This window comes from Rattus norvegicus, chromosome 7 (genome assembly GCF_021556685.1).
Source record: "Rattus norvegicus strain SHRSP/BbbUtx chromosome 7, alternate assembly SHRSP_T2T, whole genome shotgun sequence".
NCBI lineage: Eukaryota > Metazoa > Chordata > Mammalia > Rodentia > Muridae > Rattus > Rattus norvegicus.
The window spans coordinates 16279675-16306644 of NC_141540.1; the positions used below are offsets into that span (position 1 = coordinate 16279675).

Below are 26970 nucleotides of genomic sequence, written 5' to 3' on the forward strand. Positions count from 1 at the left end.
CTCGCCAGAAACTATGAAGGCCAGAAGATCCTGGACTGATGTCATACAGACCCTAAGAGAACACAAATGCCAGCCCAGGTTACTGTATCCTGCAAAACTCTCAATTAACATAGATGGAGAAACCAAGATATTCCATGACAAAACCAAATTTACACAATATCTTTCTACAAATCCAGCACTACAAAGGAAAATAAATGGTAAAGCCCAACATAAGGAGGCAAGCTATACCCTAGAAGAAGCAAGAAACTAATCATCTTGGCAACAAAACAAAGAGAATGAAAGCACACAAACATAACCTCACATCCAAATATGAATATAACGGGAAGCAATAATCACTATTCCTTAATATCTCTCAACATCAATGGCCTCAACTCCCCAATAAAAAGACATAGATTAACAAACTGGATACGCAACGAGGACCCTGCATTCTGCTGCCTACAGGAAACACACCTCAGAGACAAAGACAGACATTACCTCAGAGTGAAAGGCTGGAAAACAATTTTCCAAGCAAATGGTCAGAAGAAGCAAGCTGGAGTAGCCATTCTAATATCAAATAAAATCAATTTTCAACTAAAAGTCATCAAAAAAGATAAGGAAGGACACTTCATATTCATCAAAGGAAAAATCCACCAAGATGAACTCTCAATCCTAAATATCTATGCCCCAAATACAAGGGCACCTACATACGTAAAAGAAACCTTACTAAAGCTCAAAACACACATTGCACCTCACACAATAATAGTGGGAGATTTCAACACCCCACTCTCATCAATGGACAGATCATGGAAACAGAAATTGAACAGAGATGTAGACAGACTAAGAGAAGTCATGAGCCAAATGGACTTAACGGATATTTATAGAACATTCTATCCTAAAGCAAAAGGATATACCTTCTTCTCAGCTCCTCATGGTACTTTCTCCAAAATTGACCATATAATTGGTCAAAAAACGGGCCTCAACAGGTACAGAAAGATAGAAATAATCCCATGCGTGCTATCAGACCACCACGGCCTAAAACTGGTCTTCAATAACAATCAAGGAAGAATGCCCACATATACTTGGAAATTGAACAATGCTCTACTCAATGATAACCTGGTCAAGGAAGAAATAAAGAAAGAAATTAAAATCTTTTTAGAATTTAATGAAAATGAAGGTACAACATACCCAAACTTATGGGACACAATGAAAGCTGTGCTAAGAGGAAAACTCATAGCGCTGAGTGCCTGCAGAAAGAAACAGGAAAGAGCATATGTCAGCAGCTTGACAGCACACCTAAAAGATCTAGAACAAAAAGAAGCAAATACACCCAGGAGGAGTAGAAGGCAGGAAATAATCAAACTCAGAGCTGAAATCAACCAAGTAGAAACAAAAAGGACCATAGAAAGAATCAACAGAACCAAAAGTTGGTTCTTTGAGAAAATCAACAAGATAGATAAACCCTTAGCCAGACTAACGAGAGGACACAGAGAGTGCGTCCAAATTAACAAAATCAGAAATGAAAAGGGAGACATAACAACAGATTCAGAGGAAATTCAAAAAATCATCAGATCTTACTATAAAAACCTATATTCAACAAAACTCGAAAATCTTCAGGAAATGGATAATTTCCTAGACAGATACCAGGTACCGAAGTTAAATCAGGAACAGATAAACCAGTTAAACAACCCCATAACTCCTAAGGAAATAGAAGCAGTCATTAAAGGTCTCCCAACCAAAAAGAGTCCAGACGGGTTTAGTGCAGAATTCTACCAAACCTTCATAGAAGACCTCATACCAATATTATCCAAACTATTCCACAAAATTGAAACAGATGGATCACTACCGAATACCTTCTACGAAGCCACAATTACTCTTATACCTAAACCACACAAAGACACAACAAAGAAAGAGAACTTCAGACCAATTTCCCTTATGAATATCGATGCAAAAATACTCAACAAAATTCTGGCAAACCGAATCCAAGAGCACATCAAAACAATCATCCACCATGACCAAGTAGGCTTCATCCCAGGCATGCAGGGATGGTTTAATATACGGAAAACCATCAACGTGATCCATTATATAAACAAACTGAAAGAACAAAACCACATGATCATTTCATTAGACGCTGAGAAAGCATTTGACAAAATTCAACACCCCTTCATGATAAAAGTCCTGGAGAGAATAGGAATTCAAGGCCCATACCTGAACATAGTAAAAGCCATATACAGCAAACCAGTTGCTAACATTAAACTAAATGGAGAGAAACTCGAAGCAATCCCACTAAAATCAGGGACTAGACAAGGCTGCCCACTCTCTCCCTACTTATTCAATATAGTTCTTGAAGTTCTAGCCAGAGCAATCAGACAACAAAAGGAGGTCAAGGGGATACAGATCGGAAAAGAAGAAGTCAAAATATCACTGTTTGCAGATGATATGATAGTGTATTTAAGTGATCCCAAAAGTTCCACCAGAGAACTACTAAAGCTGATAAACAACTTCAGCAAAGTGGCTGGGTATAAAATTAACTCAAATAAATCAGTTGCCTTCCTCTATACAAAAGAGAAACAAGCCGAGAAAGAAATTAGGGAAACGACACCCTTCATAATAGACCCAAATAATATAAAGTACCTCGGTGTGACTTTAACCAAGCAAGTAAAAGATCTGTACAATAAGAACTTCAAGACACTGAGGAAGGAAATTGAAGAAGACCTCAGAAGATGGAAAGATCTCCCATGCTCATGGATTGGCAGGATTAATATAGTAAAAATGGCCATTTTACCAAAAGCAATCTACAGATTCAATGCAATCCCCATCAAAATACCAATCCAATTCTTCAAAGAGTTAGACAGAACAATTTGCAAATTCATCTGGAATAACAAAAAACCCAGGATAGCTAAAGCTATCCTCAACAATAAAAGGACTTCAGGGGGAATCACTATCCCTGAACTCAAGCAGTATTACAGAGCAATAGTGATAAAAACTGCATGGTATTGGTACAGAGACAGACAGATAGACCAATGGAATAGAATTGAAGACCCAGAAATGAACCCACACACCTATGGTCACTTGATTTTTGACAAAGGAGCCAAAACCATCAAATGGAAAAAAGATAGCATTTTCAGCAAATGGTGCTGGTTCAACTGGAGGTCAACATGTAGAAGAATGCAGATCGATCCATGCTTATCACCCTGTACAAAGCTTAAGTCCAAGTGGATCAAGGACCTCCACATCAAACCAGACACACTCAAACTAATAGAAGAAAAACTAGGGAAGCATCTGGAACACATGGGCACTGGAAAAAATTTCCTAAACAAAACACCAATGGCTTACGCTCTAAGATCAAGAATCGACAAATGGGATCTCATAAAACTACAAAGCTTCTGTAAGGCAAAGGACACCGTGGTTAGGACAAAACGGCAACCAACAGATTGGGAAAAGATCTTTACCAATCCTACAACAGATAGAGGCCTTATATCCAAAATATACAAAGAACTCAAGAAGTTAGACCGAAGGGAAACAAATAACCCTATTAAAAAATGGGGTTCAGAGCTAAACAAAGAATTCACAGCTGAGGAATGCCGAATGGCTGAGAAACACCTAAAGAAATGTTCAACATCTTTAGTCATAAGGGAAATGCAAATCAAAACAACCCTGAGATTTCACCTCACACCAGTGAGAATGGCTAAGATCAAAAACTCAGGGGACAACAGATGCTGGCGAGGATGTGGAGGAAGAGGAACACTCCTCCATTGTTGGTGGGATTGCAGACTGGTACAACCATTCTGGAAATCAGTCTGGAGAATCCTCAGAAAATTGGACATTGAACTGCCTGAGGATCCAGCTATACCTCTCTTGGGCATATACCCAAAAGATGCCCCAACATATAAAAAAGACACGTGCTCCACTATGTTCATTGCAGCCTTATTTATAATAGCCAGAAGCTGGAAAGAACCCAGATGCCCTTCAACAGAGGAATGGATACAGAAAATGTGGTACATCTACACAATGGAATATTACTCAGCTATCAAAAACAACGACTTTATGAAATTCGTAGGCAAATGGTTGGAACTGGAAAACATCATCCTAAGTGAGCTAACCCAATCACAGAAAGACATACATGGTATGCACTCATTGATAAGTGGCTATTAGCCCAAATGCTTGAATTACCCTAGATGCCTAGAGCAAATGAAACTCAAGACGGATGATCAAAATGTCAATGCTTCACTCCTTCTTTAAATGAGGAAAAAGAATACCCTTGGCAGGGAAGAGAGAGGCAAAGATTAAAACAGAGACTGAAGGAACACCCATTCAGAGTCTGCCCCACATGTGGCCCATACATATACAGCCACCCAATTAGACAAGATGGATGAAGCAAAGAAGTGCAGACCGACAGGAGCCGGATGTAGATCGCTCCTAAGAGACACAGCCAGAATACAGCAAATACAGAGGCGAATGCCAGCAGCAAACCACTGAACTGAGAATAGGACCCCCGTTGAAGGAATCAGAGAAAGAACTGGAAGAGCTTGAAGGGGCTCGAGACCCCATATGAACAACAATGCCAAGCAACCAGAGCTTCCAGGGACTAAGCCACTACCTATACATGGACTGACCCTGGACTATGACCTCATAGGTAGCAATGCATATCCTAGTAAGAGCACCAGTGGAAGGGGAAGCCCTGGGTCCTGCTAAGACTGAACCCCCAGTGAACTAGACTGGTGGGGGGAGGGCGGCAATGGGGGGAGGGTTGGGAGGGGAACACCCATAAGGAAGGGGAGGGGGGAGGGGGATGTTTGCCCAGATACCGGGAAAGGGAATAACACTTGAAATGTATATAAGAAATACTCAAGTTAATAAAAAAAATATATAGAAAAAAAAAGGAAAAGAAATCATTTCAGGAAAACACCGTCCGACACAACTGGCCTTCCAAAGGACCCTTAAGTTTCCACTTCTCCTCCTCCTTGCAGTTATCCCGTGGTGAACTCATAGCCCAGACTTTCGATGTGTGTAACATTTGCCTTACATTTAGCATTAAAGTTAATAGAGAATCAGATCACCTTGTGGTCATCTGCCTCCCCGTCCCCCACCCCTTCCTGTCCAGTGGAAAGGAAGCATCAAAGAGGCAATGCCAAGAGAGAGAACTATGTCCTTAGGGGACATCTGGTACAGAGAAGGAAAGTGACCATGGTCACTCATGGTCACTCATGGTCCCTCATGGTCACTTTGGGCAAGGTCCCAAAGCAAATTGAAGAAAAAAGATCAAAGCAGGAAAAAGGAAAGACAGTGTCATAAAACAGAATTTTATCCCCACCACAACATTAGCTACCTTGTGACAACAGCTTCCTGTACAAATCTGAGGCCTGCTGCAGAAGAGGAAGACAGGGGCTGGAGATTTTAAAGGCACAAATCACATCTGTCTCAACTCTGGGTTTTTTGTTTGTTTGTTTGTTTTGTCTTGTTTTCTGCTGTATAAGGCATTATCATAGAGTTTTGTTTTGTTTTGTTTTCTAAGCAAGCAGAATTGAAGCAAGATGGCAGAAACTGAATGAGGATCTGGTTGATATTTTAGGGTAACAATTACACAGTAGCAGAAGGAGAACACTTTTGGGAAATGAGTCAGGTATCCCTGAGATCAGTCTCCTCTTTAGAGTGTGTCAAGAGTCAACTGCTGATGGGGCTGACCTAGGAGCATGGTCCAGGCTTCCTATGGTTAGAAATCGGGTTAGCCTGTTCTGCTGACCCCAAAGTTTTCCTTTTTCCTTTTTTAAATAATTAATTTACTCTTCTCTTATATATTACATCCCGATGGCAGTTTCCCCTCCTCCCAGACCCTCCCTTCCACCATCACCACTCACCACCCCCACCCTTCACCCCACTCCCTCGTTCTTCCATTTCCCTTCAAAAGAGAGCAGACCTCCCAGGGACATCAACCAAACATGGCTTATCAAATTGCAACAAGACTTAGCACCTCCCTCATATGAAGGCTGAGTGAGGCAATCCAGTAGGAGGAAAAGTGTCCCAAAAGGAGGCAAAAGAATCAGGGACAGCAGTATTTATCGCAGGGCTTTCAGGGTTCCCCTGGGGTTCAATAATAAAGACGTGGAGACGTCTGCATTGTATAAGGCTGTTTGCCTGTTTGCTGGGGAAGTCCATCCAGATTCCACCCGACTTCTCTACCCTGCTCCTCTTCTTCCAACATCCCTCTGCCCCAGCTCCAGCTGCTAACTCTTTATCAAAAGCCACACTCCTTTTCACACACAAACCGCTGTCAACATGGTGGGAAAGGGCCACAGCTACTCACTCTGAACCAAACAGCACCAGGCCTACTATGGAAGTCCTTAGGGCCAGACTGAGGGCAACCTGACCTTCCCCACGGTGGCTTGCTTTTTTCAGCTTGACAATCTCAGACAGCTGTCTTTGTGGACAGGTGAAGAAGGGACGAACATTTACATACAGAAAGCAGGTCTTGTGAGCTATAGAAATATATCCTGCTGGCACTTGGTGCTGCCAGCACAGCAATTAACAACCGAGAATACAGAGACGCATAGCCAGTTGATATAATATGTGCGGGGTTAGGTTACCCCAACATAGCAGTACCCATCACACACCCCTCAGCCAACCCACCACACACCCCCTCTTCCACTGTTGAGAGCCCCACAAGAACACAATCATAACATACATGTTAGACCCCTGCAGGGTCCCTGACTGTCAGTTCAGTCTCTGAGAGCCTTTATAAGCTCTGGTTAGTCTATAAGCTCTGTGTGTTTTCTTGTGGTGTCCTTGACCTCTCTGGCTCCTACAATCTTCACCCCCCTTCTTCCGAAGGATTCCTCCAGCTCTGACTGATGTGTGGTCTCTGTGTCTGTTTCCATCAGCTGCTGGATAAAGCCCTTCTGATGACAACTGGGCTAGGCTCCAGTCTATGAGTATAGCAGAGCGTCATTAGGAATCATTGCATCAACTCTGGCCTCTGGTACCCAACCCCCCAAGGAGTGTCAGATGTGGGCTCCTCTTGTGACATGGGTCTCAAGCTGGAACATCATTGGTTGGCCACTGCCACAGTTCTCTGCTGTGGGACCGTGAAAGGCAGCCTGGTTCCCGGTTGAGCTGAGGCTTGAAACCCCTGTGACCCTGAAGGGACCGTAGGCATTTCGCCTGTTCCCCGGCACCAGACCCTTGTCACACAGCCCTCCATAGATTTGTGGCCATCTAGGGGCAGTGCCTCAAGCCAGTCCACAGGTAGAGGATGTGACTACAGGTCACATAGGCTCAAGACAGATCTCCATTATAATGAGGTACCTAAAAGTCTGGAGGCTTAGCCTTAAACTTTCCTTCCCAGACACTCCTCCCTGCAAAAGGTATTTAATATCAGGCCCACCATAAGAAGTGGGGTGTGGTTTTATTCAAACACTTTCCGCCGTGACAATAAATGCCTTAAAACCACGGACTGTCTCTTTTCATTGGGATCCGCCATAGGGAGCCATGGAGATGGTCTTTGTCAATGGAGCCGCAGCCTAATCTCCCCTGAAAGGCCTCTCTGCGCTCCCAGTCATGACGGAGGCCAAAGACTCTCTCTCCACGGGACCAGCTTCCCCCTCCTTTCCCCTTTGTCCCCATTCCATTCTCAGCTCTTCCACGGCTCCCAGCAATGCCTGGATGCTTAAGAAACAGACATCCCCACCTATTTGCAGGCCTGGGGACTCCCGAGCCAGCTCTGGCTGTGTCCCCCAACCCCTCCTGAGCCTCCCCACCACCGGAGCGGCCTCCCTCGGCTTCCCTAGAGCCCGACACCCACCTGGCAACAGCGTGGGATAAGCACAGTCAAACTTTCCGCGTCCTGCCCCCCCACCTCACCTCCCAGGCAATGCTCTGTGTCAGAGCAGACGCGGGACCCATCAACCCTACACTGTGCCAACTTTACCCCAGCACATCTTGCAGGCAGGACACATTGCAGGCTGAAAGACATAATGTGTTAGAAGGCAGCTCATATTCAGAAAGATCACACTAGGCCCGCACAGCTCCACGAGAAGAGGGTTTATTGGAGGAAAGCAGAGAAGGAGGAGGAGGAGGAGGAAGAGAAGAAGAATAACAAGAGGCGAGAGGGGTGTGTGTGTGTGTGTGTGTGTGTGTGTGTGTGTGTGTGTGTGTGGTGGGGGGTCATTGCCTTTGATTTGGGCGGTGACATAATCACACGCACTACTGCGCACAGGTAAAGCAGCGGGCAGGTGAAGTGAATGGTGATAGTGTGTGGCGGTCGCCATGGCGACAGACGCGCTTGTTGCCTGTGAGTGACATCATCGCTGGAGTCAGAGGCTTTTGGCCGCTTCTAATGCCTACACAGTATACAGTGGAAACTCCCAGGCATCTACGAGGGTTGCCCTAGCTAAGACTTCTAGTAACAGGGGATATAGAGTCTGAACCAGCCATCTTCTGTAACCTCGCAAAGCTTCCAGTTTGTTTTTTAGTTGCTGGTTTGATGTTGTTGTTTGTTTCTTTTTTACATGGTAACTTAGTTTGAAACTCAGTTTGAAAAGAAACTGGTTTTAGCCATTAAAATTACAATCAAGTCTGTGGGATATGTTCTGCTGTCAGGGCTTCCTTGTCTGGCCTCAGTGGGAGAGGATACACCTAGCCTCACAGAGGCTTGATTGGCCAGGGTGGGAGGATACCCAAGAGGAGCCTCTACCCTCTCGGAGGAGAAGAGGGGAGAGAAGGATTGTGGGAGGGGATGACCAGGAGGAGGGACAGTGGATAGGATGCAAAGTGAATAAATAAAAATTTAAAAATAATTTTTTAAAAGCACAATCGGCATGTGCAGATCAACAAATTCACATCAGAGAGCAACACGCTGGAAAAAATGGAGCAAACAGGGAAACATGATAAAATTGGGAATAAATAAATATTAAAAAAATAGATTCAAAAATCTCACACTAGGGAAGGCATTCTTTGTTTGTTTCTCTGTTTTCGAGTCAGAGTTTCAAGTCAACTTGAGACCCATGTCACAAGAGGGAGCCCGTACCTGACACTCCTTGGAGGGTCAGGCATCAGGGACCAGAGTCAATAAAATGATTCCTAATGACACTCTGCTATACACATAGACTGGAGCCTCGCCCAGTTGTCATCAGAGGGCTCTGTGTAACAGCCCTGGTTGTCCCGAAACTTTGTAGACCAGGCTGGCCACGAACTCACAGAGATCTACCTGTCTCTGCCTCCCAAATGCTGGGATTAAATTTTCATGACACCACAACTGGCAGGGAACGTGTTCCTAAGGTGGAGAAATGGCCTGTATGTCTAACTCTGATGTGCTTGCTCTGGAATCTATAGTAACTAATACAGGTAACTCTTGTCACTCCATGAGAAAATCAGGAGTCACTTTCTTCAATGGCATCATCTCTTCTCACAGAAGAACAACTATACTTCTAGAATTTGCCAAAATGCTTTGTCAATCCTTCCTTCTGTAATCCTTCTCATGCAGAGCTGGCATTGAAAGTGTTAAAGTCCGAAGGCAGAGCGAAGATGGGGAAATTTCAAGTAACAAATATAGAAAGTAAACTGAATAAAACCCAAATTCTCTCTTTAGCTTTGAAAGAAATGAAGGACCCTGGGGGCTTTCAGCAGCCTTATACCCATAAGCCTCAGGTCAAGGCTGGGCCAAGTTCCATTCTCCACTCACAGGGACATTCTTGAGTAGAAAATTCTCAGAATGTACTAACCGATGCTTCCTAGCCAATAGATTTAAAGGTCAATATGCTTAGCCAATAAGTTTGAACTGTAACCTTGCTGAGGTAACCTGTGCCCCTAAAAAGTGTTAAAACTGCCTGTAATAGTCATTTGGGGTTGTCTTCTAGTCACTCACCTGGATAGACTGATTGAGGGGCGACCCCAATGTGCTGGAAAATAAACCTCTTGCTTTTGCAACGATCTGTGCCTCAGTGTGTCACTCAGCGACATCTTGAAGTAAATACCACTGACTGAGGGTTGAGTCTTACAGAAACAGGTCAACATAATGTCAGCATCCCAGGAAGTACCTAGAGATGGAAGCAAGAGAATGCATAAGGTGATATATACGGAGTGGGGATGCTTGAACCTACACTTCCCCCAGAGCACAGAAATCCTGAATTTGGAAAAGTAAAGCATGAGAAAAAGAACTTATCTAGCCATAAAGTCCATATTCTGCAACATTCTTCAGTCAGTTACTTTGTTTGGTTGTACATGTGAATAGAAAACAGACAGCAATCACCACATCTCCGTCCAGCTGTAAAGAATATATCCTGAAGAGACATCCAAATTTTCTGCAGCTAAACACAATAAAGAGCGTCTTCAAGAATCAGCGGATAAAATCCAAGAGAAGAGCATCTTAAGAGAGCGTCTGCCAAGCTGGACCCATGGAGGTGCGCCCGCAGTGTGCACCAGGAACATGCACGGCTCGTGAGAGCAATGCTGTATTTGCTGAGAGCAGAGATTGCCACTTGGATCACTGCAATCCCTCTCTGACTGGCCTCTTCACACCCATTGAGAGCCCTGGAGCACTTACTCCTGCATCTGAGGCCTCACGTGCAGATGAGAAATAAGCAGAATAAGTGAAGACCTCCTTCAGCCATGGGCATCATGATTTCATCTGGGCCCACATTGAGCAGAACCTAAGGATAATCTCCTCTGGAGGAGACTTACACACAGCTAACACCAAACTATCTATATGAAAACCATTTAGGGTGAGGCAAGCATAGTGCATCTCAAGATACCATGATAGAAGAAAGGGAAAGGGGCAGATAAAGTCAGGCCAGACATGACCATCTTAAAAGAGCGTAGCACTCTCATGTCTAAAATGGAAGACTGTCCTTTTTTTTAACTTGACCAGAGTCTACACGACTCACCACATATGCTTTCCACGGTGCATTCATGTCCGTATCCCTTATCATGCCCTTGCCTGACTCTAAACAAGTTATGCCATATTTCTTGAGAAATCAATGATCCTGCTGAATTCATCAATTGCAGGTCAATAACTTAATTTAAATGTATCAATAATGTCTCCTGTTTGCATCTGAACCTCAACTTTCTGTTAATATTGTTTTTTTTTCTTTTTTTTTCGGAGCTGGGGACCGAACCCAGGGCCTTGCGCTTGCTAGGCAAGTGCTCTACCGCTGAGCTAAATCCCCAACCCCTGTTAATATTGTTTTATCCATGGCTAGTTGTACCATTGAAATATACAAATAGAACCTCCCTACGTGTAGATAATTGAATTCACCAACTACTTACCCTGGTAGCATGATGATATTTAGAAAACCACTAGCTTAGCAATACCTTTCGGTTTCCATTGCCAAACCCTAAGCAGCCCCAAAAGCACAGGAAGGAGATATGCCAATGACTCTACTGTGTATGACTCTGTAGCCTTGAGGTGTGTTAGTACAAAGGTGCCCACAATGAACATTATACACATAGAATTTCAATCTTTGTCTAATAAGGCTTTCTTTTAATAGTGATGACTCAATATCAGTTCAGAAATTTTGCTTCATACCCAAATAAAGCAATGTGTGGAAACTGAGGGTAGTATAGATATGGGATATAAGATAACCATCAGCAATTTCTCCTCAAATTTCCTATACCCTTGATACCGCACCAAAGCAGTTCTCTTGTTTTAAAAAAAAATACATTTGTTCAAACCAGGTATCAACAAGTTATATATTGGTGGTGAATATCTGGACAATAGATAATCTAAAGAGAAAAACTACAATGCAAAGAATTTGCAGTCTAATGACTTTTACATGGAAATAAATGCTGGCTCATCACTGTTATTCTCCACCTTTTCATAGTATGGCGCTTAAATATTGTTTCTATTTATTATTTAAACAGAATGGCATAGATGAGTACATGAACTACCCCTTAATGGACTGAGGGAGCATCCTTTAAAAAACAAGGGATTTATTAACTACAATCTCTCAGCCCATTTCCTTAATCTCAAGTACATTTATTGATATCCCTTGAGTTCTATCTCCCTGAGGATCTGTTAACATTCTAAACCCTGGGCTCAGAGGTTAAGAGCACTGACTGCCCTTCCAGAGGTCCTGAGTTCTATTTCCAGCAACCACATGGTGGCTCACAACCATCTGTAATTGGATCTGATGCCCTCTTCTGGTGTGTCTGAAGAGAGCAACAGTGGACGTACCCATGATGTAATGGTCTCTAAAATTGTCCCAGTAGCTTTCAAGAGATGAGATATTCTCAATCCATCAAGAACCTTATGATGTAACTCCATGGTCAAGATTTATGGGAAAATATGACTCTTGTTTTAACAAACTCAATTTTTATCATTTTTGTTGTTATTCTAGACCAAGAATTCCAGTCTAGAGATGGCTGAGCTCATGTAAGACACACCTAAAGATTATGTGTTCCTATGCAAGTCATAATGAACTACATAATTCTTCAATATAACTGAGGTATTTCACTTCCTTTTCCTCATTTCTTGTCTAAAACTGGATACGTCAAAGTATCAGAAAGTATGCAAACTGAAAATTTTATACTTTGTTTTGCATATATGTGGTCTCACACGTATACAAAACAGAAGTCAATTTATCAGTGTAGGATGAGGAATTGACTCACTCAAAAAGGGGAGTAAAATAGTTGTAGAAGACAGATGGAGACGGGAACTTGGTAGGAGAAGGAATGGGGAGGGGAATAGGAGGGAGCTCAGGTGTGGGGAGAGACAGGGGAGATAGCCAGATGGCCGTGAGGATGAATGGAAATATGCAATGGGGATGGAAATAGGGTCATCTTGAGGACCTGCCAGATACCTGGGATAAAAAAGACTCCCAAGAATCAACAGGGGTGGCCTTAGCCGAGATTCACAGCACTGGGGATATGGAATCTGAAGAGGCCACCTCCTGTAGCCAGGCAGGAACCCCAGTGGAACGATAGGCACACCAACCCACACACAAAGCTTTCAACCCAAAATTTATCCTGCCTACAAGAAGTGCATGGATGGGGTTGGGGATTTAGCTCAGTAGTAGAACGCTTGCCCAGCAAGTGCAAGGCCATGGGTTCGGTCCCCAGCTCCGGAAAAAAAAAAAGAAGTGCATGGATGGGTGATAGATTAGGAAATGAGTAGCCAAGCAATAACCAGCCCAACTAGAACCCATCCCACAGGCAATCATCCTCTGACACTACTAATGATACTCTGTTATGCTTGTAGACAGAGGTCTAGCATGACTGTCCTCTGAGAGGTTCCACTTAGCAGCTGCATCAGACGGATGCAGAGACTCACAGCCAAACATTGGATAGCTTGGGGACTCTTATGGAAGAGTTGGGGGAAAGACTGAGGGCCCCAAAGGGAATAGGAACTCTACAGGACGACCAACAGAGACCACTAACCTGGTTGTACTTTGGGAGGGGTGTTTATGCTCTTGTTCTGGATTTTATGGTCTGTTCCTAAAGCTGGTGTCTTATGACTTAGTTTCTAGGATTTATGGTCTATTCCTGAAGCTGGTGCCTTACAGCCTTTTTTGAAATCAGGCCTGATCCTTAAATGGATACAAATGGAGTTTGGGTTGTTTTTATCAATATAAAGAACATAGACACCAGGAAACGAAATAGCCCAATTTAAAAAATGGGGCACAGAGCTAAACAGAATTCTCAACAAAGGAAATGTGAATTGCCAAGAGGCACTTAAAAGAAATACTCATCATCCTTAGTCATCACGGAAACGCTAATCAAAATGATTCTGAGATCGCACCTCATACCAATAGGAACGGCTGAGATCAAAGCTCAAGCAACAGCACATGTTGGTGAGGATGTGGAGAAAAGGGACCACTCTTCCATTGCTGGTGGGATTGCAAACTTGTACAACCACTCTGAAAATCAATCTAACAGCTTCCCAGAAAACTAGAAATAGTTCTATCTGAAGATCCAGCTATACCACTCCTTGGCATATACCCAAAAGATGTCCACTATACAACAAGAGCACGTGCTCCACTATATTCATAGGGGCCTTATTTGCAATAGTTAGAAACTGGAAACAATCCAGATGTCCCTCAAATGAAGAATGGATTCAGAAAATATAGTTAGTTTATACAGTGAGATGCTAGTCAGCTCTTAAAAGCAAGGACATCATGAATTTTGCAAGCAAATGGATAGAACTAGAAAATATCATCCTGAAAGAGGTAACCTAGACCCAAAAGGACATGAGTGGAGTCTACTCACTGATAAGTGGTTATTAGCCAGATAGTACAGAATACCCATGATACACCCCACAGACCTAATAAGTTAAACAAGAAGGAAGCCCCAAGTGCTTGAGTCACACTTAGAGGAGGAGCATGGTGATAGGAGGCAGAGAGAAATGGAAGGGCAGAATCAGGTGTGAGAAGAGACAGGAAAGTGGCTCAGAGGGCCAGGAGAATGAATGGAAATCTATAGCTGCAGGGGCAGGGTGGGAAGGGGCAGAGGAATCTCTAGGAAGTCCCAGAAACCTGGGATGGAAGAGACTTCCAGGAGTCAACGTGAGTTACCTTAGTCAAGGTGCGTAACAGTGGGGACACAGAACCTGAAGAGGCCGTCTCCTGTAGCCAGGCAGGATCCCCAACGGAGGGATAAGGACACCAGTCTGCCCACAAAATTTGCCCTGTCTAAAAGAAATTCGGGAGGTGACAGCAGATGCTGGCGAGGATGCGGAGAAATAGGAACACTCCTCCGTTGTTGGTGGGATTGCAAGCTGGTACAACCACTCTGGAAATTATAAGGCTCAAAAGTGAGTCTTAACTACAGGGGGACGCCCCCAAGTGAGACATGAGAACAGAGTTCGATGTAAACAGTGCGTCAGGATGGACCCTCAATCAGCTCCTTGTGGCAAGTGACTAGAAAGTGACCCCAAATGGCTATAACAAGCAGTTTTTATACTTTTTAGGGGTAGAGGTTACATCAGCAAGGTTACAGTTTGAACTGATTGGCTAAGCATATTGACCTTTGAATCTATTGGCTAGCAAGTATGGGCAGATTGTGATATGCATTCGAACTCTATCTAGGACCAGAGGGCCAGATGACTATCAGTCAATATGTTCTGCAGTTTTTCAAGAATGTTCCTGCTCCTCAAGAACTGTGGGTGGAGAATGGAACTTGGCCTAGCCTTGATCGGAGGCAGGAAATTGGTACTTGGCCTAATCTTGACCTGAGGTGATGGGTGTAAGGCTGACAAAAGCCCCTAGGGTCCTTCAAAACCAGTCTGGTGGCTCCTCAGAAATTTGCACATAGCACTACCTGAGGACCCAAGCTATACCACTACTGGTCATATATCCAAAAGATGCTCCAACATATGACAAGGACACATACACTACTATGTTCATAGCATCCTTATTTATAATAGCCAGAAGCTGGAAAAAAAAACCAGATGTCCTTCAATGGAGGGATGGATACAGAAAATATGGTACATTTACATAATGGAGAATTACTCCACTATTAAAAACAATGACTACATGAAATTCTTAGGCAAATGAATAGAACTAGAAAATATCATCCTGAGTGAGGTAACCCAGTCAGAAAAGAACACACTGATAAGTGAATATTAGCCCAAAAGCTTGGAATATCTAAGAAAAAATTCGCAGACCATATGAAGCTCAAGAAGAAGGAAAACCAAAATGTGGATGCTTCAGACCTTCTTAGAAGGGAGAACAAAATACTCATGGGAGGAAACACAGGGACAAAGAGTGGATCAGGGACTGAAGAAAAGGTCATCCGGAGACTGCCTCACCTGTGGATCCATCCCATATGCAGCCACCAAACCCAGTCATTATTGCTAATACCAAGAAGTGCTTGCTGACAGGAGCCTGATATGCATTTCTCCTGAGAGGCTCTGCCAGAGCCCTACTGATACAGATGAGGATGTTTGCAGCTAACCATTGGACTGAACAAGGGGACTCCAATGGAGGAGTTAGAGAAAAGACAGAAGAGCCGAAGGGGTTTGCAACCCCACAGGGAGAACAACAATATCAACTAGCCAAACACCCCAGAATTCCCAGGGACTAAACCACCAACCAAAGAGCACACATGGAGGGACCCATGACTCCAGCCGCATATGTAGCAGAGGATGCCATTGTCCAGCATCAGCAGGAGGAAAAGCCCTTGGTCCTGTGAAGGCTCATTTCCCCAGTGTAGGGGAATGCCAGAGCATTAAGGTGGGAGGGGGTGGGTGAGAGTGGGAGCATCCTCGAAGAAGCAGGGGGAGGGCGTAGGGGATATGGGATGGGGGAAGGGGATAACACTTGAAATGCAAATACATAAAATATCTAAGAAAAATAAAATTAAGAAAAAAGAAATTCAGGGACAACGAGGGAGCAGAGACTGAAGGAGTGGCCAATAAATAACCAGCCCAACTTGAAACCCATCCAATGTGCAAGCACCAATCCCTGATACTGAAGGACCGGAGGGGCTTTCGCCAGCCTACACCTGCCTCGTGTCAAGGCTAGGCCAAGTTCCATTCTCCACCCACAGTTCTTTTTTTTTTTTTCTTTTTTCTTTTTTTCGGAGCTGGGGACCGAACCCATGGCCTTGCGCTTCCTAGGCAAGCGCTCTACCACTGAGCTAAATCCCCAGCCCCTCCACCCACAGTTCTTGAAGAGCAGAGACGTTCTTGAAAAACTGCAGAACGTACTGACTGATAGTCACCTGACCCTCTGGTCCTAGATAGAGTTCGAATGCATATCACAATCTGCCCATACTTGTTAGCCAATAGATTCAAAGGTCAATATGCTTAGCCAATCAGTTTAAACTGTAACCTTGCTGATACAACCTGAGTATAAAAACTGCTTGTTATAGCCACTCGGGGTCGCCTTCTAGTCACTTGCCACAAGGGGCTGATTGAAGGTCGATTACAACACACAGGAAAATAAACCTCTTGTGTTTGCATGGAGCTCCATTTCCCTGTCTCACCTGGGGGAGTCTCCCGGTAGTTAAGACTCACTTCCGGTCTTACAGCACTAATGATACTCTGTAACGGTTGCAGACAGGAGCCCAGCTTAGTTCTCTGAGAGGCTCTACCCAACAGCTGACTGAAACAGACGCAGATACCCACAGCCAAACAATGGACGGAGGTCAGGGACTCTTATGGAAGAGCTGTGGGAAGAATTGAAGGTCCTGAAGGGGATGAGAACCCCACAAGAAAACCAACAGAGTCAACTAACCCAGACCCCTGCGAGCTCTCAAAGACTGAGCCGCCAACCAAGGAACATATACTGGCTGAAACAAGCCCCCAACACATATGTAGCAGACGTGCAGATCAGCCCCCAACAACTTGAGTGGAGGCTCTCGCTAAAGCTATAGCCTGACTGTGGTATCTGTTCCCCAGCAGAGCTGCCTTGTCTGGCCTTAGTGGGAGAGGATACAGCTAATCCTACAGAGAGTTGAAATGCTAGTGTTGGGGATTATCCAGGGGAGCCCCATCCTCTAGAGGAGAAGAAGAGGGGACTCTGTGAGGGAAGGCCTGGAGGGGGCAGCACTTGGGATATAATAAATAAATAAATAGATAGATAGATAGATTTAAATTTTAAAAAATATCCAACATCTTTAGTCATCATCAAAATGAGTATCAAACTGACTCAATCCATCTTAAACCTGTCAGAATCCTAAGATCAATAACACAAGTTAACTCCTCTATTGTTAGTGGGAATGCAGATTGAACAGCCACTATGGAAAATAGTGTGCCAATTCCTCAGAAAGATCCTCAGACAGAATCAATCTACCTCAAGATCCAGACCTCGGCATAAGACACTTCATCCTACCTCAACGACACTTGCTCAACCACGTTCAGTGCTGCTATATTCATAACAGTCAGGAACTGAACACAACCTAGATATCCTTCAACAGAAGAATGGATAAAGAAAATGTGGCATACAATGGAGTATTACTCAGTTGTTCAGGGAAAAAAAAATGCCATCATGGAATTTGCAGGCAAATGGGCGAAACTAGAAAAAAACATCCTGAGGTAATCCAGACCCTTGTGGAGAGCTCTTGGTGCCACCTTCCAGGAATTTGGCAGGAATCTGACAAAGGCCTAGGACAAGGAAGTAGGGTCAAGATGAAGACAGCTGAGAATGTGTTCTCTGTATTTTCATGGGTCTTGTTAAGACCCTGAATACAGTAGTCATGGGACCCTTGTTTATGCTTTGTTTGTTCCTTAACTACTCTGTTTATGCCTTGTTTGTTCCTTGACTACTTTGTTTATGCCTTGGGACTGACCGTATTCTTTTTATGTACCTAAAATGATAAAAAGGCAGACTGGATAAAAAAATAAACCCTCTTCAGCGTCAGCTTCAACCCAGGAAGAGTCGTGTTATAATGTTGTCTGATTGTCTTTTCTTTCTTTAATGTTCAGTCCTGCCCTTAAGACCCTGTTGACTGGCTGCCGCCACAGAGAGCCCGTGGGCAGCACCCCTCGAGCGAACTTGAGCCTCGGGACCACAGGTAAGACCAACTTGTCTGAGGCAAGAAAGCTGCCTGGTGAAATCGGGACACAGAGGCAGAATTCCTCTAGGACCGGGCACATCCTGTGTTTACCGGAAGTCCCACACCTGCGGATCCCGGCCCGCAGCAGCTCTCTGCTCCCAGACCCTGTGGGAAAGAGACCTCACCGCCTGGTCAGGTGGGCACTCCTAAGGCTGCAGAGCGGAAGAGACCACCAACACTGCCCACCCCTGCCCACATCCCTGGCCCAAGAGGAAACTGTATAAGGCCTCTGGGCTCCCGTGGGGGAGGGCCCAGGAGCGGCAGGACACCTGCCTGAGACACCGCCGGACCCTGAAGGAAACAGACCGGATAAACAGTTCTCTGCACCCAAATCCCGTGGGAGGGAGAGCTAAACCCTCAGAGAGGCAGACATGCCTGGGAAACCAGAAGAGACTGCACTCTGCATACACATCTCAGACGCCAGAGGAAAACACCAAAGGCCATCTGGAACCCTGGTGCACTGAAGCTCCCGGAAGGGGCGGCGCAGGTATTCCTGGTTGCTGCCGCCACAGAGAGCCCGTGGGCAGCACCCCGCGAGCGAACTTGAGCCTCAGGACCACAGGTAAGACCAACCTTTCTGCTGCAAGAAAGCTACCTGGTGAACTCAAGACACAGGCCCACAGGAACAGCTGAAGACCTGTAGAGAGGAAAACTACACGCCCGAAAGCAGAACACTCTGTCCCCATAACTGACTGAAAGAGAGGAAAACAGGTCTACAGCACTCCTGACACACAGGCTTATAGGACAGTCTAGCCACTGTCAGAAATAGCAGAACAAAGTAACACTAGAGATAATCTGATGGCGAGAGGCAAGCACAGGAACCCAAGCAACAGAAACCAAGACTACATGGCATCATCGGAGCCCAATTCTCCCACCAAAACAAACATGGAATATCCAAACACACCAGAAAAGCAAGATCTATTCAAAATCATATTTGATCATGATGCTGGAGGACTTCAAGAAAGACATGAAGAACTCCCTTACGGAAACACAGGAAAACATTAATAAACAAGTAGAAGCCTACAGAGAGGAATCGCAAAAATCCCTGAAAGAATCGCAAAAATCCCTGAAAGAATTCCAGGAAAACACAATCAAACAGTTGAAGGAACTAAAAATGGAAATAGAAGCAATCAAGAAAGAACACATGGAAACAACCCTGGATATAGAAAACCAAAAGAAGAGACAAGGAGCTATAGATACAAGCCTCACCAACAGAATACAAGAGATGGAAGAGAGAATCTCAGGAGCAGAAGATTCCCTAGAAATCATTGACTCAACTGTCAAAGATAATGTAAAGCGGAAAAAGCTACTGGTCCAAAACATACAGGAAATCCAGGACTCAATGAGAAGATCAAACCTAAGGATAATAGGTATAGAAGAGAGTGAAGACTCCCAGCTCAAAGGACCAGTAAATATCTTCAACAAAATCATAGAAGAAAACTTCCCTAACCTAAAAAAAGAGATACCCATAGGCATACAAGAAGCCTACAGAACTCCAAATAGATTGGACCAGAAAAGAAACACCTCCCGTCACATAATAGTCAAAACACCAAACGCACAAAATAAAGAAAGAATATTAAAAGCAGTAAGGGAAAAAGGTCAAGTAACATATAAAGGCAGACCTATCAGAATCACACCAGACTTCTCGCCAGAAACTATGAAGGCCAGAAGATCCTGGACTGATGTCATACAGACCCTAAGAGAACACAAATGCCAGCCCAGGTTACTGTATCCTGCAAAACTCTCAATTAACATAGATGGAGAAACCAAGATATTCCATGACAAAACCAAATTTACACAATGTCTTTCTACAAATCCAGCACTACAAAGGATAATAAATGGTAAAGCCCAACATAAGGAGGCAAGCTATACCCTAGAAGAAGCAAGAAACTAATCGTCTTGGCAACAAAACAAAGAGAATGAAAGCACACAAACATAACCTCACATCCAAATATGAATATAACGGGAAGCAATAATCACTATTCCTTAATATCTCTCAACATCAATGGCCTCAACTCCCCAATAAAAAGACATAGATTAACAAACTGGATACGCAACGAGGACCCTGCATTCTGCTGCCTACAGGAAACACACCTCAGAGACAAAGACAGACATTACCTCAGAGTGAAAGGCTGGAAAACAATTTTCCAAGCAAATGGTCAGAAGAAGCAAGCTGGAGTAGCCATTCTAATATCAAATAAAATCAATTTTCAACTAAAAGTCATCAAAAAAGATAAGGAAGGACACTTCATATTCATCAAAGGAAAAATCCACCAAGATGAACTCTCAATCCTAAATATCTATGCCCCAAATACAAGGGCACCTACATATGTAAAAGAAACCTTACTAAAGCTCAAAACACACATTGCACCTCACACAATAATAGTGGGAGATTTCAACACCCCACTCTCATCAATGGACAGATCATGGAAACAGAAATTAAACAGAGATGTAGACAGACTAAGAGAAGTCATGAGCCAAATGGACTTAACGGATATTTATAGAACATTCTATCCTAAAGCAAAAGGATATACCTTCTTCTCAGCTCCTCATGGTACTTTCTCCAAAACTGACCATATAATTGGTCAAAAAACGGGCCTCAACAGGTACAGAAAGATAGAAATAATCCCATGCGTGCTATCAGACCACCACGGCCTAAAACTGGTCTTCAATAACAATCAAGGAAGAATGCCCACATATACTTGGAAATTGAACAATGCTCTACTCAATGATAACCTGGTCAAGGAAGAAATAAAGAAAGAAATTAAAGACTTTTTAAAATGTAATGAAAATGAAGGTACAACATACCCAAACTTATGGGACACAATGAAAGCTGTGCTAAGAGGAAAACTCATAGCGCTGAGTGCCTGCAGAAAGAAACAGGAAAGAGCATATGTCAGCAGCTTGACAGCACACCTAAAAGATCTAGAACAAAAAGAAGCAAATACACCCAGGAGGAGTAGAAGGCAGGAAATAATCAAACTCAGAGCTGAAATCAACCAAGTAGAAACAAAAAGGACCATAGAAAGAATCAACAGAACCAAAAGTTGGTTCTTTGAGAAAATCAACAAGATAGATAAACCCTTAGCCAGACTAATGAGAGGACACAGAGAGTGCGTCCAAATTAACAAAATCAGAAATGAAAAGGGAGACATAACAACAGATTCAGAGGAAATTCAAAAAATCATCAGATCTTACTATAAAAACCTATATTCAACAAAACTTGAAAATCTTCAGGAAATGGACAATTTCCTAGACAGATACCAGGTACCGAAGTTAAATCAGGAACAGATAAACCAGTTAAACAACCCCATAACTCCTAAGGAAATAGAAGCAGTCATTAAAGGTCTCCCAACCAAAAAGAGCCCAGGTCCAGACGGGTTTAGTGCAGAATTCTACCAAACCTTCATAGAAGACCTCATACCAATATTATCCAAACTATTCCACAAAATTGAAACAGATGGATCACTACCGAATACCTTCTACGAAGCCACAATTACTCTTATACCTAAACCACACAAAGACACAACAAAGAAAGAGAACTTCAGACCAATTTCCCTTATGAATATCGATGCAAAAATACTCAACAAAATTCTGGCAAACCGAATCCAAGAGCACATCAAAACAATCATCCACCATGACCAAGTAGGCTTCATCCCAGGCATGCAGGGATGGTTTAATATACGGAAAACCATCAACGTGATCCATTATATAAACAAACTGAAAGAACAGAACCACATGATCATTTCATTAGACGCTGAGAAAGCATTTGACAAAATTCAACACCCCTTCATGATAAAAGTCCTGGAAAGAATAGGAATTCAAGGCCCATACCTGAACATAGTAAAAGCCATATACAGCAAACCAGTTGCTAACATTAAACTAAATGGAGAGAAACTTGAAGCAATCCCACTAAAATCAGGGACTAGACAAGGCTGCCCACTCTCTCCCTACTTATTCAATATAGTTCTTGAAGTTCTAGCCAGAGCAATCAGACAACAAAAGGAGGTCAAGGGGATACAGATCGGAAAAGAAGAGGTCAAAATATCACTATTTGCAGATGACATGATAGTATATTTAAGTGATCCCAAAAGTTCCACCAGAGAACTACTAAAGCTGATAAACAACTTCAGCAAAGTGGCTGGGTATAAAATTAACTCAAATAAATCAGTTGCCTTCCTCTATACAAAAGAGAAACAAGCCGAGAAAGAAATTAGGGAAACGACACCCTTCATAATAGACCCAAATAATATGAAGTACCTCGGTGTGACTTTAACCAAGCAAGTAAAAGATCTGTACAATAAGAACTTCAAGACACTGAAGAAGGAAATTGAAGAAGACCTCAGAAGATGGAAAGATCTCCCATGCTCATGGATTGGCAGGATTAATATAGTAAAAATGGCCATTTTACCAAAAGCGATCTACAGATTCAATGCAATCCCCATCAAAATACCAATCCAATTCTTCAAAGAGTTAGACAGAACAATTTGCAAATTCATCTGGAATAACAAAAAACCCAGGATAGCTAAAGCTATCCTCAACAATAAAAGGACTTCAGGGGGAATCACTATCCCTGAACTCAAGCAGTATTACAGAGCAATAGTGATAAAAACTGCATAGTATTGGTACAGAGACAGACAGATAGACCAATGGAATAGAATTGAAGACCCAGAAATGAACCCACATACTTATGGTCACTTGATTTTTGACAAAGGAGCCAAAACCATCCAATGGAAAAAAGATAGCATTTTCAGCAAATGGTGCTGGTTCAACTGGAGGTCAACATGTAGAAGAATGCAGATCGATCCATGCTTATCACCCTGTACAAAGCTTAAGTCCAAGTGGATCAAGGACCTCCACATCAAAGCAGACACACTCAAACTAATAGAAGAAAAACTAGGGAAGCATCTGGAACACAGGGGCACTGGAAAAAATTTCCTGAACAAAACACCAATGGCTTATGCTCTAAGGTCAAGAATCGACAAATGGGATCTCATAAAACTGCAAAGCTTCTGTAAGGCAAAGGACACTGTGGTTAGGACAAAACGGCAACCAACAGATTGGGAAAAGATCTTTACCAATCCTACAACAGATAGAGGCCTTATATCCAAAATATACAAAGAACTCAAGAAGTTAGACCGCAGGGAAACAAATAACCCTATTAAAAAATGGGGCTCAGAGCTAAACAAAGAATTCACAGCTGAGGAATGCCGAATGGCTGAGAAACACCTAAAGAAATGTTCAACATCTTTAGTCATAAGGGAAATGCAAATCAAAACAACCCTGAGATTTCACCTCACACCAGTGAGAATGGCTAAGATCAAGAACTCAGGGGACAGCAGATGCTGGCGAGGATGCGGAGAAAGAGGAACACTCCTCCATTGTTGGTGGGGTTGCAAACTGGTACAACCATTCTGGAAATCAGTCTGGAGGATCCTCAGAAAATTGGACATTGAACTGCCTGAGGATCCAGCTATACCTCTCTTGGGCATATACCCAAAAGATGCCCCAACATATAAAAAAGACACATGCTCCACTATGTTCATTGCAGCCTTATTTATAATAGCCAGAAGCTGGAAAGAACCCAGATGCCCTTCAACAGAGGAATGGATACAGAAAATGTGGTACATCTAAACAATGGAATATTACTCAGCTATCAAAAACAACGGCTTTATGAAATTCGTAGGCAAATGGTTGGAACTGGAAAACATCATCCTGAGTGAGCTAACCCAATCACAGAAAGACATACATGGTATGCACTCATTGATAAGTGGCTATTAGCCCAAATGCTTGAATTACCCTAGATGCCTAGAACAAATGAAACTCAAGACGGATGATCAAAACGTGAATGCTTCACTCCTTCTTTAAAAGGGGAACAAGAATACCCTTGGCAGGGAAGAGAGAGGCAAAGATTAAAACAGAGACTGAAGGAACACCCATTCAGAGCCTGCCCCACATGTGGCCCATACATATACAGCCACCCAATTAGACAAGATGGATGAAGCAAAGAAGTGCAGACCGACAGGAGCCGGATGTAGATCGCTCCTGAGAGACACAGCCAGAATACAGCAAATACAGAGGCGAATACCAGCAGCATACCACTGAACTGAGAATAGAACCCCCATTGAAGGAATCAGAGAAAGAACTGGAAGAGCTTGAAGGGGCTCGAGACCCCATATGTACAACAATGCCAAGCAACCAGAGCTTCCAGGGACTAAGCCACGAACTAAAGACTATACATGGACTGACCCTGGACTCTGACCTCATAGGTAGCAATGAATATCCTAGTAAGAGCACCAGTGGAAGGGGAAGCCCTGGGTCCTGCTAAGACTGAACCCCCAGTGAACTAGACTGGTGGGGGGAGGGCGGCAATGGGGGGAGGGTTGGGAGGGGAACACCCATAAGGAAGGGGAGGGGGGAGGGGGATGTTTGCCCAGATACCGGGAAAGGGAATAACACTCGAAATGTATATAAGAAATACTCAAGTTAATAAAAAAAAAAAAAATCAAAAAAAAAAAAAAAGACCCTGTTGACTGACTGAACTGGCTTGGTCAGACCCAGAAAAACCAACACAGCATGTGTAAGACTCAAAGTGAGTCTTAACTACCGGGAGATCCCCCCTCCCCCCAAGTGAGACAGGAGAATGGGGTTCTATGCAAATGCAAGAGTTTCTGGTGCTTCAGGGTTGACCCTCAATCAGCCCCTCATGGCGAGTGACTAGAAGGTGACCCTGAATGGCTATTACAAACAGTTTTAATACTTTTTAGGGGCACAGGTTACCTCAGCAAGGTTACAGTTCAAACTTCTTGGCTAAGCATATTAGCCTTTAAATCTATTGGCTAACAAGGATCAGTCAGTACATTCTGAGAATTTTCTACTCTAGAATGTTCCTGTGAGTGGAGAATGGAACCTGGCCTAGCCTTGCCCCGAGGTGGGTGGGTACAAAACTGGTGAAAGCCCCTAAGGTACTTTGCATGTATTCATGAATTAAGTGGATATTAGCTGTTAAGCAAAGGATAATCAGGATACAACCCAGAGAGGATAAGTAACAAGGAGACTCTAGGGAAGATCATTGAATCTCTCTGGGAAAGGGAACTAGAAAAGATTTTGCAGGTTGACAGGGGATGCATGAGGGTGGAAACAGGAATGATCAGGAGTAAAGTGGAAACTTAAGGGTTCTTTGGACAGTCAGTTGTGTTGGATGGTGTTTTGCTGGGGCAAATACATAAAGGAACTTTTAGCTGAAGTGGACACAGGTAAAAGGCTAAGGCAGACTCATGAAGGACCTTTTAGCTTCAGCAGACACAGGAAAAAGGATGTTCTGCTAAAGCAAGCATGTGAAAGACACGTGATGAAGGACTCTTTGCTAACGACATGCATGTATCTACTGGGTCTGTCTTACATTGTGTAGTTGAGCTCCATTTGTCAGGACTCCATAGAAAAACTCGCCAAAAAACTTCTGGTGGTGTGCTGCAGTTTCTTGCCACCTGCACGAACCCGGGCTGAGGCAAAACCCATGGAGGGCACATGATGTTTGGAGAGAGTATAAAAAAGACTCGAGGGCTGGAGAGAGATGGCTCAGCGGTTAAGAGCACTGACTGCTCTTCCAGAGGTCCTGAGTTCAAATCCCAGCAACCACATGGTGGTTCACAACCATCTGTAATGGGATCTGATGCCCTCTTCTGGTGTGTCTGAGGACAGCGACAGTGTACTTACATATAATAAATAAGTAAATAAATCTTTAAAAAATAAAATAAAAAGGACTCGATAGACAGTGGCTGAGGCTGAGCTTGTCTTGTTTACGGAGCTAGCTGTACAGTGCTTGTTGGTCTCATATCTTCGCTGATCTTTCCTGAGAGAAGCACAGCAGAGAACTTCTCCTGCTGTCCCTCCTGCTGCTGACCCCTGCCGAGGCTGAGGCCTGACTGCCTCTGCTAGCTAGTGCCATCTCTGCTTTTTTCCTGTTTGCTATCCCAACTCTCCCGAACTTGACGGCTAGTGTATCTGTGAAATGTTTTCAAGTAGATTGAGCTGCCGATGCTGTGAACCGAACTACCAATTTCCAGACAATGAAGATGGGAATTGCTCCAAAGAAGCCTTTCTAAACAGGTCCCGTTCCCCTGTATCCTTTCTTTTTCCAATACCTCTGGTGTGCGGTGGGCTAGAAGGGAGATTAAAGCATTTAAGTAGCATCAATAAAAGTAGACCATGAAAAAAAATTAAAGTTACACAGTGGGGATCAGGTTGGGTAGGGAGAGACAGAGGGATAAAGTATGGGGAGAGACAATTGGAATAGCAAGGGCACTTTAGGGGACAATGTAGAAAACTAGGGTTGTAGAAACTTCCTGTAATATATGAAGGAGAGCTTGGTAACAGAGAATATGTAGCTTGAACCAGCCATGTTCGGTAACAGCAAAGGTCCCAGTGGTATAGTGAAGAAACATAGGAAGCCTGCCCTCATCTCTGAGTGCCCTCATCCTGCACTCTCCTGCCTCTGCTTGGAGCCAG

At 43.6% G+C, this 26970-nt stretch overlaps 1 long non-coding RNA gene across 7 annotated transcripts in view; it reads right to left on the reverse strand.

Moving 5' to 3' along the window:
* The window catches only part of LOC148004462 (uncharacterized), a 38086-nt gene that overhangs the window by 4521 nt on the left and 6595 nt on the right, over positions 1-26970 (reverse strand). For 4 of the 7 annotated variants that reach the window (XR_015624441.1, XR_015624438.1, XR_015624437.1 and 1 more), the window contains exon 2: positions 9836-10007. This is a non-coding gene — a long non-coding RNA (uncharacterized LOC148004462). Of the gene's footprint in view, positions 1-5305; positions 5343-9835; positions 10008-26970 lie in introns of all 7 variants that reach the window. The other 3 variants (XR_015624440.1, XR_015624439.1, XR_015624436.1) reach the window with 1 other exon arrangement.